Raw genomic sequence first — 21,595 nt, 5'->3', positions numbered from 1 at the left:
AGTGTGAGGGAGAGAGAGAGAGTGTGGGAGCGGGCATTGTGAGGGAGAGAGAGAGAGTGGGGGGGGCAGTGTGAGGGAGAGAGAGAGAGTGTGGGAGCGGGCAGTGTGAGGGAGAGAGAGAGAGTGTGGGAGCGGGCAGTGTGAGGGAGAGAGAGAGTGGGAGCTGGCAGTGTGAGGGAGAGAGAGAGAGTTGGGGGGCAGTGTGAGGGAGAGAGAGAGTGGGAGCGGGCAGTGTGAGGGAGAGAGAGAGTGGGAGCAGGCAGTGTGAGGGAGAGAGAGAATAGGAGCGGACAGTGTGAGGGAGAGAGAGAGTGGGAGCGGGCAGTGTGAAGGAGAGAGAGTGGGAGCCGGCAGCGTGAGGGAGGGAGAGAGTGGGAGCGGGCAATGTTAGGGAGAGAGAGAATGGGAGCGGACAGTGTGAGGGAGAGAGAGTGGGAGCGGGCAGTGTGAAGGAGAGGGAGATGGGAGCGGGCAGTGTGATGGAGAGAGTAGGAGCGGACAGAGTGAGGGAGAGAGAGAGTGGGAGTTGGCAGTGTGTCAGAGAGAGCGTGGGAGCGCACAGTGTGAGGGAGAGAGAATGGGAGCGGACAGTGTGATGGAGAGAGAGTGGGAGCTGGCAGTGTGAGGGAGAGAGAGAGCAAGTTATCCAAGATTGTGCAACAGGCACATTCAGCCCGTCTGCTCCAGGCTGGCCTTATTCCTTTCCCTCTCTCTCCTTGTAGTATGTATTTTCCTTCATTTCTGGAGTTCTGTCGGGAGGCAGCAGTGGTGATGCATTGTGGGAAGTGTGCCAGTGGGCGTGGGTCCTGAGTGCTGTCGGATGGCCATCTGGGATGTGACCATAAGACACAGGACCTAGGAGTGGAAGTAAGGTCATTCGGCCCATCGAGTCATGGATGTGGCTGTGGGCCCGAGACTAACATGGTCAGAGCAAGCCCAAAGTGGCAATGAGGGAGATACATAAATGATGAAAAGAGGTGGACCCAGCACCAATCAACGTGTCACACCGCTGGTCACAGGTCTCACAGGTTTCCATCACCACCCTCTGTCTCCTACCTTCTGTATCCAAATGTGCTAGTATTCTACCTGCATTCCACGTGACCTCATGTTTCTAAACAATTGACCATGCAGAACTTTGTTTTACTCGGAGAAAGGGAGGACTGCAGATGCTGGAGATCAGGGCTGAAAAATGTCTTGCTGGAAAAGCGCAGCAGGTCAGGCAGCATCAAAGGAGCAGGAGAATCGGCATTTCAGGCATAAGCCCTTCTTCAGGAATGAGAACTTTGTTTTATGCCTTACTGAAGTACATATAAATCACGTTCACCACCCTGCCTTCATCAATCCTCTTCATTACATCCTTAAAAATCTCAATTCAGTTTATTTCCCATGATTTCCCACCATGTTGACAAACTCTAATCTGTCCTTGCCTTTCCAAATTTATGTAAATCCCCAGGATCCCTCAGGATCTCCCCTCAACATATTGCCCACCGATGTCAGGCTCACCGATCTGTAGTTCCCTGGCTTCTCCTTCCTACATTTCTTAAACAATGACACCACGTTCACCAACCTCCAGTCTTCTGGCACCTTATCAGTGACTATTGATGATATAAATATCTCAGCAAGGGGCCCAATAATCCCTTCCCGAGCTTCTCACAGAGCTCTCGGGTACACATGGACAGGTCCTGGGGATATGTAAACTTTTATGTGTTTAAAGATGTCCAACACCTCTTCTTCTGTTATATGGGCATTTTGAAGATGTCCTTATTACAGATATTTACTTCCCCAAGTTCTCTAGCTTCCATATCCTTCTTCACAATAAACACTGATGCAAGATGCTCGTTTAGTGTCTCCCACATCTGCTGCAGTTCCACAGGTGGGTTTGTTGATCCACAGGTGGGTTGGTTGATCCACAGGTGGGTTTGTTGATCCACAGGTGGGTTTGTTGATCCACAGGTGGGTTTGTTGATCCTCAGGTGGGTTTGTGGATCCACAGGTGGGTTTGTTGATCCACAGGTGGGTTTGTTGATCCACAGGTGGGTTTGTTGATCCACAGGTGGGTTTGTGGATCCACAGGTGGGTTTGTTGATCCACAGGTGGGTTTGTTGATCCACAGGTGGGTTTGTTAATCCACAGGTGGGTTTGTCGATCCACAGGTGGGTTTGTCGATCCACAGGTGGGCTTGTTGATCCACAGGTGGGTTTGTTGATCCACAGGTGGATTTGTGGATCCACAGGTGGGCTTGTTGATCCACAGGTGGGTTTGTGGATCCACAGGTGGGTTTGTGGATCCACAGGTGGGTTTGTTGATCCACAGGTGGGTTTGTTGATCCACAGGTGGGTTTGTTGATCCACAGGTGGGTTTGTGGATCCACAGGTGGGTTTGTGGATCCACAGGTGGGTTTGTTGATCCACAGGTGGGTTTGTTGATCCACAGGTGGGTTTGTTGATCCACACGTGGGTTTGTTGATCCACAGGTGGGTTTGTTGATCCTCAGGTGGGTTTGTTGATCCACAGGTGGGTTTGTTGATTCACAGGTGAGCTTGATGATCCACAGGTAGGTTTGTTGATCCACAGGTTGGTTTGTTGATCCATAGGTGGGTTTGTTGATCTTTCAGGGGGCCCTATTCTCTCCATAATTACCCGTTTGTATTTAATGTATTTATAAAATCCTTTTGGATTCTCCTTAGCCCTATTTGCCAAAGCTATCTCATGTCCCATTTTTACCTTCCTGATTTCCCTCTTATGTATACTTCTCCTGCCTTTATACTCTTCTTGAGATTCTCCCAATCCCTGCTGTCTATACCTGACATATGCTTCCTTCTTATTCTTGAACAAAACATCATTTTCTCTAGTCATCTATCATTCCCTACACCTACCAGCCTTGCCCTTCACTCGAACATGAACGTACTGTCTCTGGACTCTCATTATCTCATTTTTGAAGGCTTCCAATTTTCCAGCCATCCTTCACCTGTGAATACCCACCTCCAATCAATTTTTGAAAGTTCTTGCCTAATATCATCAAAATTGGTCTTCTTCTAAATTTAGAACTTTAACTTTTAAATCCAGTCTGTCTTTTTCCATCACTATTTTGAATCTAATAGGATTAGGGTAACTGGCCCTGAAGCACTGCCCCACTGATAGCTCAGTCACCTGTCCTGCTTTATTTCCCAAGAGTAGGTCAAGTTTTGCTCCTTCTTTCATAAGTACATCCAAATACTGAATCAGAATATTTGCTTGTGCACACTTCACACATTCCTCTCCATCCAAACCCTGAACACTATGGCAGTCCCAAGTCTCTGCTTTGGAAGAGATTCCAATGATCCAAAAATATGAATCCTTCTCCCCAATACCAGCTCCTCAGCCACACATTCATCTGCTCTACCCTCCTGTTCCTATTCCCACTGGGACACGACACTGGGAGTAATCCAGATATTACTGCTGTAGGAGTGACCGCTTTCTCTGAGGCAAGAAGACTCTGAAGGCCTGGGCAATTCAGCAGGAACAGCAGTTTATTCCATCGGGAATCGATTACAGCCAGGAGAGGAACTCCAGACCATCACACAGGACAATCGAGCTCTCTCTGTCAAACACCCGCACAATACCAATCTTACACTTTCTGACATCAAAGTTATGACAGTCTACAAACTAACTGTTATTGTGCAGTTGATCATATCAAGTCCACAAGTCAACCAACTGGGCGATGATTCCATCAGGTCTGTAAATCAGTTGGCCAGGCAGTTAATTCCATCAGGTCTATAAATCAGTTGGTCAGGTAGTTAATTCCATCAGGTCTGTAAATTAATTACATCCAATTAATAATCCAATTAACTGGGCATTTTGATGACATCAGGTCAGTGTCTATTACAAATCTCCCAGTCAGGGTCAAACACACGGGGCCTGTTCGCTGATGTGGTCACTTGTTTATCTTGTAACCTTTGTCCCTGAATACCCTGTGATCTGCTGAGGTTCTGCCCTGCTCCCCCATATCAGTTAATCATTACCAATGTCTCCGTGGGCTAGCTGGCGTGTCTTCACTGATACAGAGAGTCAATCACCTTCAAACATCTTATTCTATGGTTTTGTGAGATATTGTACTCTATGTTTCTTTATTTTTATATTAAGGCCCTTTATTTACCAACCCACTCACAATCGCTCGGTATTTACTCCTTCCGCATTTCATTCAGTCATTCATCAAACTGTGGTCTCCCCACTCCCCAGCGCACTATCTCACCCGAAACTATGAAAAGATGAGAATACTAATCCCCCTCAGAACCATCTACCGGGACTTGAACAGCTTGCAGGAAACCAAACAAGTTGTCTCCATCAGCACGGACCTGTTAGATACAGATTGAATGGGGTCTCTGTCCCCTTTAAGAAAGTTACTGTCAAATCGCGCCTCCGTGAAATGGAATGAATGAGGGAGGAGACCGACAATAGGGAGTGAAATCTCAAAACCCAGCCGCGGGAATCCGTTTACTCACCCCTCTGCTTTTATTAAGTACATCTATAATTTCTGATTTGGTTAAATCATATAAGCCTGATATTCTTTCTCATACTCTCTACCCTAAAAGGACTCACACCCTCATCCCCCTCCTACAACTACCCTCGGGGAATGACTTTTTAAGTTCCTGCCTAAATTCCTATTTTCTCTCCCCAGAATCTCGTCCTTTTCCCATCCTGTATCATGGGTTCCAATGTGTACAGCAACATCCTGCTGGTCCCTCTCCCCTTTGGGAATATTCTGCACCCTCTCTGAGATAGTTCTGAATTGTCTGGAGTGAGGGGATATTTGAATAACTGCCTGGACCCAGTTTGGAAGCTCTCTGGACAGATTTCAGATCCCATCATTGACTCACTCTTTATTGGAGGGACAGTGAGGTGCAGCAGCACTATATTTGAATTCAGGCCTTTCTGAAGCCGTTTTCAATGTATTTGGTCGGGCAGTGTGTTGGGAAGGTGACCCAGCTGGTTACTGCAGTTGTTGAATTGAGTTGTGAACTCGGCTTATTGAAGTGAAAAATAGTTAAATTGTCTTCAACTGAAAAAGATAGTTTGGTCCGGCTTGATTTTAAAATTGAAAGAAATCAAGACATGTTAACTTTTTATTGTATAAAACATAAAATTGCCCTGCAGTCTATTCCTCACAGACGAATCGAGCAACAATCGAACATAGTCACACTCACAGAATCCCACTTTACAGGCAATGTCCCAGACAACACAGGGCAGGTCCTCTCCCACTGGCAGGACAGAGCCAGCAGAGGGAACAGCTCCGTGGGATACAGTCAAGAGGGCTGTGCTCTGGAAGTGCTCAGCATTGATGCCAGACCCCATGAAGCCTCATGACATCAGGTTAAACATGGACACGGAAACATTCTGTGTGTCTTAAAAAGTATTCAGGTAAATAAGTCCCTGGGTCCTGATGGGATCGATCCCAGAATATTGAGGGAGACAAGAGAACAAATTGCTGCAGTATTGACAGACATCTCTGTATTCTCTCTGGCCACAGGTGAGGTCCCAGAGGACTGGAGACTAGCTGATGTTGTCCCATTGTTTAAGAAGGGTAGCAGGGATAACCCTGGGAATTACAGACCTGTGAGCCTTATGTCAGTGTTAGGGAAATGATTGGAAAACATTCACATGGACAAGATCTATTCGCATTTAGAAGAAAGTGGATTAGTGACAGACAGCATGGTTTTGTGCGGGAGAGGTCGTGCCTTCCTAACTTGACCACGTTTTTTAAGGAGATGATGAAGATGATTGATGAGGGAAAACCAATTGATGTTGTCTCCGTGGACTTCAATAAAACAAGGTCCCTCATGGCAGACTGGTACAAAAGGTGAAGTCACATGGTATCGGGGATGAGCTGGTAAGATGGATTTTCCTATTTAGAACTGACTTAATCATAGGAGACAGAGGGGAGTGGTGGAGGAAGCTTTTCAGAATGGAGGGCTGTGACTAGTGGTGTTCACAGGGATCAGAGCTGGGACCTCTACTGTTCATGGTCTTTATAAATAATTTGGAGGAAAACGTGACGAGTCTAATTGGTACATTTGTGGATGATACAAAGATTTGGACGATACAAAGATTGGTGGAGTTGCGGATAACGAGGAAGATTGTCAGAGGAACGTAGATCAGTTGGGCAGAAAAATGGCAGATAGAGTTTCATCTCAACAAATGTGAGGTGATGTATTTTGAAAGGTCAAATACAGCTGGCAATTATATAGTGAATGGCAGAACCCTTCAGAGCATTAACGTGCAGTGGGATCTGGGTGTACACATCAACAGATCACTAAAGGTGGCAGTGTCACAGTGTCATAGAGTCGTAGAGATATGCAGCATGGAAACAGTCCCTTCCATCCAACTCATCCATGCCATCCCAAAACAGTCTCGTCCCAGCACATGGCCCATATCCCTTCATTCCTGAAGAAGGGCTCATTCCCGAAATGTCGATTCTCCTGCTCCTTGGATACTGCCTGACCTGCTGCATTTTTCCAGCAACACATTTTCAGCTCTGATCTCCAGCATCTGCAGTCCTCACTTTCTCCTCATATCCCTCCAAACCCTTCCTATTCACATACCCATCTTGATGCCTTTTCAATGTTGCAATTGTACTGGCCACCACCACTTACTCTGGCAGCTCATTCCATTGACATAAAACCCTCTGAATAAAAAAGTTGCCCCCTAGGTCTCTTTTATATCTTTCCCTTCTCACCCTAAACCCATGCCCTCTAGTTCTGTACTCCCACACCCCAGGGATAAGACTTTGTTTATTTATCCTATCCATGCCCCTCATGATTTTATAAACCTTCATAAGATCACCCCTCAGCCTTCGATGCTCCAGGGATAGAAGTCCCAGCCTATTCAACCTCTCCCTATAACTCAAATTCTCCAACCCTGGCAACATCCCTTCAAATCTTAACTTAATCCTTTCAAGTTTCACAACATCTTTCCAATAGGAAGGAGACTGGAATTGCACACAATATTCCAGCAGTGTCTTAACCAATGTCCTGTACTGCCACAACATGACCTCCCAACTCCTATACTTAATACTCTGACCAATAAAGGAAAGCATAACAAATGCCTTCTTCACTAACCTATCTCCTTGAGATGACCCTTTCATAGAACTATGAACCTGCACTCCAAGGTCTCTTTGTTCAGCCACACTCCCTAGGACCTTACCATGAATCTGTATGTCCGGCTAAGATTTGTTTTTCCAAAATGCTGCACCTCACATTTATGTAAATTAAACTCCATCTGCCATTCCTCAGGCCATTAGCCTAACTCTTCAAAATCCCATTGGAATCTTCACTGTCCACTACACCTCCAATTTTGGTGTCTTCAGCAAACTTACTAACTATACCTCTTATGCTCACATCCAAATCATTTATATAAATGTTGAAAAGTAGTGGACCCAGCACTGATCCTTGTGGCACTCCACTGGTCACAGGCCTCCAGCCTGAAAAATAACCCTCCACCACCATCCTCTGTCTTCTACCTTTGAGCCAGTTCTGTATCCAAATGGCTAGTTCTCCCTGCATTCCATGAGATCTAACCTTGCTCACCAATCTCCCATGGGGAACCTTGTCGAACACCTTACTGAAGTCATCAATCCTCTGTTACTTCTTCAAAAATGATAAACAAGTTTGTAAGACATGATTTCCCATGCACAAAGCCATATTGACGATCCTTAATCAGTCCTTGCCTTTCCAAATACATGTACATCCTGTCCCTCAGGATTCCCTCCAACACCTTGCCCACCACCGACATCAGGCTCACTGGTCTATAGTTCCCTGGCTTGTCCTTACTACCCTCCTAAAACAGTGGCACCACGTTAGTCAACCTCCAGTCTTCCAGCACCTCACCTGTGACTATCGCTGATACAAATATCTCAGTAAGAGGCCCAGCAATCACTTCCCACAGATTTCTCAGGTATACCTGATCAGGTCCTGGGGATTTATCCACTTTTATGCATTTCAAGACATCCAGTACTTCCTCCTCTGTAATTTTTCAAGATGTCACCATTTATTTCCCTACATTCTATATCTTCCATGTCCTTTTCCAGAGTAAATACTGATGCAAAATACTCGTTTAGTATCTGCCCCATCTCCTGCAGCTCCACACAATGGCCACCTTGCTGATCTTTGAGGGGCCCTATTCTCTCCCCAGTTACCCTTTTGTCCTTTAATGTATTTGTAAAAACCCTTTGGATTCTCCTTAATTCTATTTGCCAAAACTATCTCATGTCCCCTTTTTGCCCTCCTGATTTCTCTCTTACGTATACTCTTCTAAGGATTCACTCGATCTATCCTGTCTATACCTGACATGTGCACTCGATCTATACTGTCAATATCTGACATGTGCTTCCTTTCTTGCTGGTGGATAAGGGAGTAAAAAGGCCTATGGCATGCTTGCCTTCATTGGAATGGGCATTGAGTATAACAGTAGTCCAACGATGTGTGGCTTAGGTGAATTGGCCAAGGTAGATTGCCCATAGCGTTCAGGGATGTGTAAGGTAGGTGCACTATTCAGGGGAAATGCGGAATAATAGGGGTGGGGAAATGGGTCTGCGTGGGAGATCTTCAGAGGGTAGGTGTGGACTTGTTGGGCCAAATGGCCTGCGTCCACACTGTAAGGATTCTATGATTTCTATGATAGGCAAGTTATGCTTCATCTTTGTAGAACTTTAGTTTGGCTGCACTTGGAATATTGTGTCTAGTTTTGATCACCACACTACCAGAAGGACGTTGATACTTTAGACAGGGTACAGAAAAGGTTTGCCAGGATGTTGCCTTAGTATGAGTGGTTTTAGCGATGAAGAAAGTTTGGATAGACTGGATTTGTTTACATTGGAATGTAGAAGTTTATAAGATTGTGAATGGCATTGGATGAAGTGGAAATATGAGGCTTTTTCACAGGTTGGGGGGGGGGCGTCAATTACGAGGGGCACAGGTTCAAACCACAAGGAGGGAAGTTTAAAAGAGATGTGCAAGGCCCTTTTTTCACACAAAGGGTGGTGAGTGCCTGGAATGTACAGCCAGAGGAGGTGGTGGAAGGAGACACATTAGTAGCATTCAAGGGAATACCTGGACAAATACACAAATAGGAAGGGAATAGAGGGATACGGATCCTGGAAATGAAGACGGTTTTAGTATGGAAGGGTAACATGTGTCAGAGCAGGCTTGGAGGGCCGAAGGGCCTGTTCCTGTGTTCTATTGTTCTTTGTTCTTCTCTGTTCAGTGAGCTCTTCCTGCATTTAAAACACTGTAACAGGGATGCTATGAAACAACTCCAGGTCACTGAGATACAGACCCACCTTGGAGGATACAGTCCCAGATGTGGCTTTCCCAGACTAGTGCACTTGGAAGTTTGAATATTGAGTTTTACCTTTAAAAAGACACCTCCGCTGGATACTATTGAGACATAAATATCAGTGCAATCACATTTTCAGAATTCCAGTGGCTTTCCAGTCAGATCACTACTTCGAATCCCTCGATTAGATTCCAGTCTGTAACTCACTCCGGGGTATTTATTATTCTAGATATAAACCTCTTGGAACACACCAAAAAGAAATCACTGGAGAACCGCAGCAGGTCTGGCAGCATGTGTGGAGGGATAGGAGAGTTAATGTTTCTAATCCAGGTTAATTGGAGTTTTGAAACAAGGATCCCTTCCTCCCAGGAACTGAGACTTCTCTGAACTGCTTCCAATGCAAGTGTATCATTTTCATAAAGGAAACCAAAACTGAGGGCAATACTCGATGTGTGGTCTGAACAGTGACCGTGCAGTTGTAACAAGACCTCCCTCCTTTTGTACACTACTCCCTCCCTGAGAGGTAACATTTTCATGTGGGGGGGGTATGTATAGAATGAGCTGCCAGAGAAAGTGGTCCAGGCAGGTACAATTACAACATTTCGAAGACATTGGACAGGGACATGAATAGGAAAGATTTAAAGAGATAAATAAATATTGAACTATTTCCAGAATACTGAAAGTAAATGTGATCTTGAACAACTCTATTACAGTCCTTGTCCAGAATTGCATGTGAGACAATCTATTTTACTGAGTTTGCCAGTGCCAAGGATGTGTTTATGGGATGTTACGCTATTGGAGCAGTTGCTGTTTATGAGATAAATAACCCATTATCCTGCTAAGTTTTCCAACAGTTATTCCAACTCTTCTTTCTTTTGTCTGTAATTTGATTTTGATTTTATTGTCACGTGTACTCAGTACAAAGGTACAGGAATACAGTGAGAAGTGTATAATGTCACCACACAATGCACCATCTTAGGGACAAATACCTCGACACAGAATCTTAAGAAGTAGGTATGAAGAAAGAACAATATTAAAAATTCAACACTTTTTATTTTTAAAGTAAATATACTATAACATAAAACACATGATGTAAGTTTAAAAGTTACACGTTGCAGACATTCTTACTTTTAAGTGGAAAATAAAGGAATAAAGATGCAGGTTCAAACATTACAGTCTTTCTTAAGTGCTTAATCTCAGTTGGACCGCACTTCAAAGAATCACCTTGAGATCAGAGGTCCGTGCTAAGGCGACAGCTGGCCAAGAGACTGCACATGCTGGGCTGAGAGATCACCACACTGGACCGAGAGATCACCACACCGGACTGAGAGATCATCAGACTGGGCTGAGAGATCAACAGGCTGAGACAAGAGATCACCACACCGGGCTGGGAGATCACCACACCAGGCTGGGAGATCACCACACCGGGCTGGGAGATCACCACACCGGGCTGAGAGATGACCACACTGGGCTGAGAGATCATCATGCTGAGCCAAGAGATCACCACACCGAACTGAGAGATCACCACACCGGGCTGGGAGATCACCACACCGGGCTGGGAGATCACCACACCGGGCTGGGAGATCACCACACCGGGCTGAGAGATCACCACACCGGGCTGAGAGATCACCACACCGGGCTGGGAGATCACCACACCGGGCTGGGAGATCACCACACCGAACTGAGAGATCACCACACCGGGCTGGGAGATCACCACACCGAACTGAGAGATCACCACACCGGGCTGGGAGATCACCACACCGGGCTGGGAGATCACTACACCGGGCTGAGAGATCACCACACCGGGCTGGGAGATCACCACACCGGGCTGGGAGATCACCACACCGGGCTGAGAGATCACCACACCAGGCTGAGAGATCACCACACCGGGCTGGGAGATCACCACACCAGGCTGGGAGATCACCACACCGAACTGAGAGATCACCACACCGGGCTGGGAGATCACCACACCAGGCTGAGAGATCACCACACCGGGCTGGGAGATCACCACACCAGGCTGAGAGATCACCACACCGGGCTGAGAGATCACCACACCGGGCTGAGAGATCACCACACCGGGCTGGGAGATCACCACACCGGGCTGGGAGATCACCACACCGAACTGAGAGATCACCACACCGGGCTGGGAGATCACCACACCAGGCTGAGAGATCACCACACCGGGCTGAGAGATCACCACACCAGGCTGGGAGATCACCACACCGGGCTGGGAGATCACCACACCGGGCTGGGAGATCACCACACCGAACTGAGAGATCACCACACCGGGCTGGGAGATCACCACACCGGGCTGGGAGATCACCACACCGGGCTGGGAGATCACCACACCGAACTGAGAGATCACCACACCGGGCTGGGAGCTCACCACACCGGGCTGGGAGATCACCACACCGAACTGAGAGATCACCACACCGGGCTGGGAGATCACCACACCGGGCTGGGAGATCACCACACCGAACTGAGAGATCACCACACCGAACTGAGAGATCTCCACACCGAACTGAGAGATCACCACACCAGGCTGAGAGATCACCACACCGGGCTGGGAGTTCACCACACCGGGCTGGGAGTTCACCACACCAGGCTGGGAGATCACCACACCGAACTGAGAGTTCACCACACCAGGCTGGGAGATCACCACACCGGGCTGGGAGATCACCACATCGGGCTGAGAGATCACCACACCGAACTGAGAGTTCACCACACCAGGCTGAGAGATCACCAGACCGGGCTGGGAGATCACTACACCGGGCTGGGAGATCACCACACCAGGCTGAGAGATAACCACACCGGGCTGGGAGATCACCACACCGGGCTGGGAGATCACCACACCAGGCTGAGAGATCACCACACCGAACTGAGAGTTCACCACACCAGGCTGAGAGATCACCACACTGGGCTGGGAGATCACCACACCGAACTGAGAGTTCACCACACCAGGCTGAGAGATCACCACACTGGGCTGGGAGATCACCACACCGGGCTGGGAGATCACCACACCGGGCTGGGAGATCACCACACCGGGCTGAGAGATCACCACACCAGGCTGGGAGTTCACCACACCGGACTGAGAGATCATCACACCGGGCTGGGAGATCACCACACCGGGCTGAGAGATCATCACACCGGGCTGAGAGATCACCACACCGGGCTGGGAGATCACCACACCGGGCTGAGAGATCACCACACCGGGCTGGGAGTTCACCACACCAGGCTGAGAGATCACCACACCAGGCTAAGACATCGTCACACAGGGCTGAGATATCATCATGCTCAGCTGAGAGATCCCCACGCCGGGCTGAGAGATTATCACGCTGTGTTGAGAGATTGCCACACCAGGCCGAGAGATTACCATGCCAGACCAAGAGATCACCATACCAGGCTAGGAGCTCACCATGCCAGGCTGAGAGATCACCATGCCAGGCTGAGAGATCACCATCCCCCCAGCTGAGAGATCACCATCCCCCCAGCTGAGAGATCACCATAGCCCCAGCTGATAGTTGACCGTGCCGGGCTGAGAGATCATCACGCTGGGCTGAGAGATTATCACGCTGTGTTGAGAGATTGCCACACCAGGCCGAGAGATTACCATGCCAGACCAAGAGATCACCATACCAGGCTAGGAGATCACCATGCCAGGCTGAGAGATCACCATGCCAGGCTGCGAGATCACCATCACCCCAGCTGAGAGATCATCACGCTGGGCTGAGAGATTACCATGGGAGGCTGCGAGATCCCCACACCCGGCTGAGAGATCCCCACACCCGGCCAAGAGATCACCACAACCGGCTGAGAGATCACCACGTCAGGCAGAGAGATCAACACACCTGGCCAAGAGACTGCACATGCTCAGCCATTGAGAGAGCGGCACCTTGGGCTACTGAGAGATTGCTCAGCTGGGCCGAGAGACTGTCAGGCTGGGTTTGTGCACAGTCTGAAGCCAGGAGTCCCATGGCCAGGAAGAAGAAAGAAGAGGGGAGAAAGATCAAAAATGGAAAAGCGAAGAAGGAAAAGAGAAAAATGAAAAGGAAAGGTATGTGTGTGTGGACTGGGCTGCCGGGGAAGGTGGTGGAGGCTGGTACAATTGCAACATTTCAGGGGCATCTGGATGGGTATTTGAGTGGGAGCGGTTTGGAGGGGTGTGGGCTAGGTGCTGGCGAATGGGACTTGATTGATTTTATCTAATACAATTATTCTCTCATTTAGTTTGAAAATCCCCTTTTCAAATGAAGGAATACTCACAGAGCTCCCATCTGCAGCATATGAGACAATGCTGAAGCAAACCAATATTCTGTTCCTCCTTCATTGAGCTTGAATAGTATGTACTACTTTGATAGTCAAGTAATTCTCCTCTTTTGAACAAGGCTGAACTAATCCCACTAATTATCCCTCTAGTCTACAAGGGCACATTGCAATGCTGCAGTTGGGAAGTTGTCACACAGGGGTTGACATTCTTAAGAGACCATAAAGTGCATTAGGCCTGTATTCTATAGGCCAAGAACTCATGGGAAAGCTATGTAAAGATAAATTTTCAGGGAGGTTGTGCAAAAGTTTATCAACTGTAAAGTAGTGATGGTAGGAGCCATTTTGGGAAAGCAAATATGAGCAGGAATTATACTCTTAATGGTAAGGTCCTAGGGAGTGTTGCTGAACAAAGAGACCTTGGAGTGCAGGTTCTTGCACCTTGAACATAGGGTTGCAGGTAGGATATGATAGTGAAGAAGGCGTTCCTTTATTCGTCACAGTATTGAACACAGGAGTTAGTTACAGCTGGACAGGACATTGGTTTGGCCACTTTTGGAATATTGTGTGCAATTCTGCTCTCCTTCCTTTTAAATGGATGTTGTGAGACTTGAAAGGGTTCAGAAAAGATTCACAAGAATGTTGTCAGGGTTGGAGGATTTGAACTGTAGGGAGAGGTTGAACAGGCTGGGGCTGTTTTCCCTGGAGTGTCGGAGGCTGAGGGGTGACTGTATAGAGGTTTATAAAGTCATGAAGAACATGGATAGGATAAATAGACAAATGGGGTGGGGAAGTCCAGAATTAGAGGGCATAGGTTTAGGGTAAGAGGGGAAAGATATAAAAGAGACATAAGGGGCAACTTTTTCACACAGAGGCTGGTGCATGTATGGAATGAGCTGCCAGAGGATGTGGTGGAGGCTGATACAATTGCAACATTTGAAAAGGCATCTGAATGGGTATATGAATAGGAAAGGTTTGGAGGAAGATGGGCCGGGTGCTGGCAGGTGGGGCTAGATTGGGTTGGGATATCTGGATGAGTTGGACCGAAGGGTCTGTTTCTGTGCTGTACATCTCTATGACCCGATGACCCGATGACTCTAAATGGGCGGAGTGGACAAGCTCGATCTCAGGTGTCCTACTCCACCTCCATCTTGGAATTGCCGCTATTTTAAAATCACTATTTTAACTGCAGTGTAAGAATAAAGTGCGCTTTGCTTCAAGCCGATCAATTTGTCCAAATGAATTGCCTCTGGAACACAATGACTTACACTTGCCTTTAGAAAATAAGAAATAACTGTTCTTTCACTAGTTATTCTTACTCCTTTTTACTTAAAGAACCTCTTTGGATGCATCCTAACCTTCTCAGCCAAGGCCATCCCATGCCCCCTTTTTGCTTTCCTGATTTCTTCTTCAGTAAAACCCTGCATCCCCTGTATACATCCAGGGATTCCCTTGGTCCCAGTTGCCGGTACCTCAGCCATACCTCATTCGTTTTCTGGTCAAAGCCTCAATATCTCTTGTCATTCAGGGTTCCCTATTCCTGTCAACCTTGCCTTTCACCTTCATAGGAACATATAGACCTTGAATTCCAGCGAGCTCACTTTTAAAGGCCTCCCACTTGCTGGAGGTCCCTTTACCTGCAAACAAACTACTCAAATCAACCCCTGCAAGCTCCTGTCTAATTCCATCAAAATTCACCTTGCTCCAATTTAGAACTTGAACCTGTGGACAAGTTCCTCTCCATAACTACTTTAAAATTAATAGGACTGGTCCCAAAGTGCTCCCCGACTATCACCTCCATCACCTGTCCTGCCCAATTTCCCATGAGTTGGTCAAGTTTTGTCCCTTCCTGAGTAGGATCCTCTATATACTGCTTGAGGAAACTTTCATGAATGCATTTAAAAATTCATTTGCTCACTTGAACCTATTCCACTCTTTCATAAGTTTATGGCTGATAAGTCTATGTTTTGAGTTCCCATCTTCCCAGTGTAACCTTAGATTCTTGTTATGCAAGGGAATAAATCTACCTGTGACTTAAAAATATCCACTTTCTGGGACAGACAATTCCAAAGTTACACACCCGAAAAAAGAATTCTCTTCATCTCTGTCCAAAAAAGTGTGACCCCTCACTAATTTTATTAACATGGTCCCTAATTCTGAACTCACCCACAAGAAGAAACATCCATTCCATATTCACTGTGTCAACATCATTAAGAGCATCTATACAGTTTGATCAGATCACTCTTAACTCGTCTAAACTCCAGCAGAAACAAACCCAGTCTGAGCACCTATCCCGATTGCACAAGTCACTCATTCAAAATATTCATCGAGTAAACCTTCTCTGAACTGTCTTTAATGCATTTACATCCTCTTTCAATATAAGGGACTGTTGAAATGAATTTACGGTCAGGGTTAAATAGAATTATTATACCGTAGTAATAGAAAACAGCAGGTTTCAATTAATGAACCTTGTACCAAGTGAACCTTATGCATCCTAGAGGTTAGTGTCTGCGGGAGTCTACAAACAGCAGTTAGTGCCATCAAGTCATTCCAGATAGGCCTTGGGGCCAGAAGAGGTTTAGAGGCAGGGAGGTGATGGTCACTGACAAGGGATGGGGCAAAACATTGACAGACTAAATGATCTCTGACTGAGTGAAGTCTAATGAATCTTGGGAAATTCAAAGAATTTGCATTAATGCATCTACAACCGAATTAACAACCTCTTTTAAGACTCTGGGATGAAGACAGAAGGTGATGAGACCTATTATCAGTTTGCTGAGTCCAGCCTCCTTAGTGACTGTAATTACATTGTGTTCATCCCTCCCTCCTACTTCCTGACTTACAGTTGGGTTGACACTGAGGAGCACATGCAGTATTCTCTAGGGAGATACTTGCTCATTCATGGGTGAATGTGATTGGTTGAAGTGTTTCAATCATGCATCTTCTTTCCATGTCTGCTCAGTTTCACTGGATGTTGAGATTTGGAGGGATAGAGTGGGGGTGGGAGAGAAAGTCTGAGGGTGAGAGAGAGATTGTGACCTGGAGAAGAGAGAGATTGATGTCCAGTCTGATGGTGGTTGGGGCTGGTGGAGGTGGTGCGGAGAATGGTGGTGATGTTCAGATTCAGAGAGGAGGGGAGAGGGTGAGGGAGATTGGGATGATGATCCAGACAATCTGGAACTGTGCATGTGCTCAGTTCTGAGTCAGCATGCAGACAGAGTTGGCCTGAAGTTTAAATGTCAGCAAAACAGTGTCTTACCACTATTACTGAAATGCTTTTTGTATCTTCTATAGTGAAGATAGAAGCAAAGTACTTATTCATTTAATTCGCCATTTCCTTAACATCTATGGATGAAGGGTTTATGCCTGAAACATCGATTCTCCTGCTCCTTGGGTGCTGTCTGACCTGATGTGCTTTTCCAGCTTTGCGCTTTTTATCCCCTATCATCTCCCAATAACTCAATATTCTCACTCCCCAGAGGAGTGACACTCACATTGCGTACATATTTTGTTTTTAAATACCCATGGAAACTCTTGCTTTGTTGTTTTTAAGATTTTGAGTTGGGTTCTGAGATTCCAATTTCCTCCTTCAAATTAACTTTTTTCTGTGCCATGATTTATTTTTTAATCAATCATCTGACCTGCCACCCATCCTCAAGTTGTACGGTTTCTTCAACTTTTCAGTCAACCACAGATAGCGAGTCCTCCCTTTAAAGTCTCTTGTTTCAGTCCAAATATACTTCTGAATATTCTGAGGTATCCTCTTAAATCTCTGCCATCACTGTCTCTCCTGATCTCTCTCCGAGCCAGTTGTGCCATTCACTTCAGCTGGCTTAGTTTACATGCCCGCAGAGTGGACCTTGTTTAAGTTTGAAACACTTACCTCAGAGTCAATCTTCTTCCATTCAAATTGGATGTAAAATTGAATCATATTGTGATGGCTGCTGCGTAGGAGAGCCTTTACACTGAGATTGTTTCATAAATCCTGTCACATTACACAGTATTAATAAGATGATAATAACATAACCTTCTGTCTGGTTGCTTCAGAACACGCAGCTCTAAGATACTTTCTCGAAGGTCATCAATAACCTCTCATCCACATTACTGCTGCCAACCTGATTTACACAGTCTTTGTGTAGATTCAAGTCAGCAGTGATGATTGCCATCTCACTATCACAAGTAGCCAATATCTCTTCATGTCTAACATCAGGGGGCCTATCGATCAGCCCCTTGAGTGGCTGCTATCCCTTAACTGTCCTCACGCTGTAGTTATTTACATCAATGTGTGCTATGGATTTGTTTCAGTTGACACAAAAGCTGTCCACATTCAGATATAGAGCTATTATTTTGATTTGTTTAAATACAAACATATTGGATAGGCTCATATGAACAGAAACCATTTATATTTGTATCATGGGAAAACGGTCTGTCTTTATGTTGCCCATCAAAAGAAGCCAAAGCCTTGTTAACAGGGCAAATGAGAGGGATTTAACTTGCATGCCCATTTCCAAAACACAAACTTTCATGTCTGGAAACTGAGCTGTCTGAGTTGATGTTACTCAGCAAATGAAGATTAAAATATCTGCTCCAAAATGGGGGTGGCAGAGCTGCTTATTGAAGCCAGTGGAGAGAAAGTAGAGTTAACATTTCAAGTCCAATTCTGCAAAAGGGTCAAAATGTTAACTCCACGGGTCTAGCAGCATCGGTAGAGAGATTGCAGAGAGAAATATCCAGCAATTTCTATTTGTGTTTCAGATTTCCAACATTCACCGTTCTTTCTTTTATATTATTGAAAATAGTGACTGTCCATTTGATTATCTCCTGTTTACAATATCTAATTTATCCAGACTGCGTCTTAATCCAAACTTTTGCACCAAATGCCAATGAGCATTCAATGGACATTCAATACTGTCTCACATGGCTCCTGACTTACTGTCTGTCTGGCCTGTTGCATTAGCCCTTGAGTAAGTCAGTTACGCAGCACAGGGACAAAGAGAGTCAGTATTTCACAAGTTTACAGGTGGACAACAGACTTATTAACTGTTCATCTCTGTCTCGTAGTAATTGGCTATTTGAACATTTTATATTGGACAAATGCTGAGCATTCAGGTCCTTGAAATTAAATAAAATGGAAGGAACTGCAGGTACTGTAAATCAGAAACAAAAACAGAAATTGTTGGAAAAGCTCAGCAGGTCTGGCAGCATCTGTGCAGAGAAATCAGAGTTAACGTTTTGAATCCAGTGACCAGAAACCAAACTTTGGTCTCAAGAATTCTGGTTGGAAATCCATCGAATGTGACAATTCTGTCCCCGACCCAGAGTTCCGATCTCTGAAACTCTCCAGAGCAACTTGATGGAATGTGACTGTGACAGATTCATCGCACATAATCATGGAATTCTGTCGCTCAGCTGGTACAGAGCTGCAATCTTCACAGAAGATTTTTGTCAAATCTATGTGTTTCCTGAGTCACATCCTTCCTTCACATTTCAGAGGATGGCTTTGATAAATAAATGAAGATTGGATAATGCAGATTGCTGAGCTGGTACAAGGATGGGCTGGTCATTCTGCCTTGAGTGTATCCGGATCGTTGGGAAAAGGGGCAGTATAATCAGGCCTGACTCTACTGTGTCAATGCATTTCAATGGGGGTAATTGTGCCTGTTTGGGGGCAAAAGCTGGATGGTTGAGGTTGAATTGCAGAATCCAGTTGGTGGGAGTAATTGGAATGTGTGGGTGGTGGTGTTTTCTGGTCAGTTCTGGGTTGGAGGATGGTTCTAACAGTCAAGGTGTTTGACAGGTCAGATAAGAGGAGGGTAAGGGGTGGGGCTGAAATCGGATGATCCATGATGTATGTTTGTAATTTCAGCTGACAGGGTTCGGAGGGTCTGGAGGTTTGTGGGGCTGGATCTGGAGGTTAGCTTACTCACTTGGTCACTGAGTATTCAGAAGGTAATGTGTGGGTTTGGATAGTAATCACATGGGCAAAGGAACAGACTGATAGATGGGAATGTTTAAATAAACCAAGGTAAGATATCACAGGCTGGGGAGCTGGTACACAGGGAGCTGGGAGTTAAGCCTTGGGTGTCCTTGATGGTCAGGGAGAAGGTCGACAGAATGTCATGGGAATTTGAAACGTGCAAGTCATATCATCAGGATTTCCATATGTATCTTACTTACATATGTAATCTTTAGTGATCCAGGGACCATGATAGCTCCAAAATATCCCATATCACTTCCATCTGTGTTTCAAATGTCAGCACAGAGAAAATATTCACTGTCCTGTGTCCTCAGCAAGATTTTATTGCTCACTGTACAAAGTATTTATTGTTGAAATAAAACCAATTCTAGAAGCAGGTGCATTGTTCATTGCAGTTTATTATGTTCAGAGAGAAGGGCAGACTAACCTCAATAATGAAACATTCTTGCAATCAATTTATTTTGTTTGTTTGCCTTGTTCTGAGCCAATGGAAATGTATTCTTTTCAATTGTAGCTTGATTTGGCTTGGTAGCTGGGCTTTAATTGCAAAACCCTCATATTCATTCCCCAAATTTACACAGGCTTTAACTGCTTAAACTGTAGCCATTTGAATAGGATCTGGCCCTTGTACAAAACTTGAACATGAACATCAGTCCTGAGCTTCCAGAACAGAACTAGGGGGAGGTTCTGTCATTCAGAGGAGACCTTAAATTGTCATGAAAACTGAACATTGAACTCAAAACGTTAACTCTGTCTGTCGGTCTGTCTCTCTTTCCACAGATGCTGCAAACTTGCTGCATTCCCTCAGCACTTACTCTTTTTCCTTGTTTTAAATTGTCTCCCACCTGCATTCTCAAATGTCTTTATTGTTTAATGTATCAGCCATGGATTACTTGTGAACAGTGTGCCCTAAGACACAGATATGAACGGCTTTATCTTCAGATCTGACTAAAGGCAAAAACTGTGGATGTTGGAAATCAAAACGAACATCGAAAATGCTGGAGAAACTCAGCAGGTCTGACAGCATTCGTGGAAAGAGAAACAGAGTTCTGAGGAACAGTCACACGAGACTCAGTGTTAACTGTGTTTCTCTTGCCTCAGATGTTACCAGAGCCTCTGAATTTCTCAGGCATGTTTTGAATTTGGTTCTTTCAGATCTCCAGTTCCATCTGCAGTTCTTTATTTTCCTTTCTATTTGCAATATATTATAAAATATTTCAAAATACAAAATAAAGCCCCATTTCCTATTCAAAAACTGCAGTCATTCCAAAAACAAAAAAGACTCAGCGGGTCTGGCAGCATCTGTGGAGAGAAATCAGGAGTTAATGTTTTGGATCCAGTGATCCTTGCTCAGAACAAAATCTGTCAATGATTTTTCTTACAAACGAGCACAATATAATAAATAACCATTAATATTCCAGGGGGCACATTCCCCCTTTAAGTCAAGGTTCCAGAAAGACATACCTAGATAATTATTAAGTGTTTTCAAATAATTAGGACAAAACATTAGCTCAAAATCCCATACATTTTACACACACATATATTTTACACTGGGTCTTTTGTAGCATCTCCCAGTTGAGGCGACCTGCAAATGCATCCAAGCTGTCACTGATGCCTCTTTCTCCAGATTAGACTTGTTTATATCATTCACCCATAACAAGGAGAGCCAAGCAACCTGGGCAGTGGGATTCTCTGCCATCACTACCTTCCCCCAGCTGTAGGGTGCCATAGCCTGTACCCATGTTGCTTTCAGACTGCCCTGTCACCAACCTGCAGAGCTGGAGAGTGGAAAGGTTTTGTCACTTCAACAATGTTTAACTTATATGGAACCATCGATGCCAGAGTTTGGAGGATTGCTTCAGACCGTCTTGGAGCTGCCGTGATGTTGATGTAGAAGACAAGTCCCGAGATCCTGCCTCCTTCCAAAGACCTTGGGCCACAGAAGAAGAGCTGCAGGGAATTAAATGAAAAATTCTCTAAATTTGCTTCATAACATGTTTCTTTTCTTGTTATTCTTTCCTGGGATGTGGCTTTTTTGGTAAGGCTG

At 45.6% G+C, this 21,595-nt stretch overlaps 1 long non-coding RNA gene across 1 annotated transcript; it reads left to right on the top strand.

The window, feature by feature from the left end:
* The first annotated feature begins 13,308 nt into the window (after positions 1–13,308).
* LOC140454332 (uncharacterized) lies at positions 13,309–21,259 on the top strand. Its single transcript, XR_011952670.1, has 3 exons — positions 13,309–13,362; positions 13,536–13,647; positions 21,176–21,259. It is a non-coding gene; the product is annotated as an uncharacterized lncRNA (long non-coding RNA).
* Positions 21,260–21,595: the final 336 nt, after the last annotated feature.

Source organism: Chiloscyllium punctatum, chromosome 29 (assembly GCF_047496795.1).
Source record: "Chiloscyllium punctatum isolate Juve2018m chromosome 29, sChiPun1.3, whole genome shotgun sequence".
Lineage (NCBI taxonomy): Eukaryota > Metazoa > Chordata > Chondrichthyes > Orectolobiformes > Hemiscylliidae > Chiloscyllium > Chiloscyllium punctatum.
This window is presented reverse-complemented; position numbering and strand designations above follow the sequence as displayed.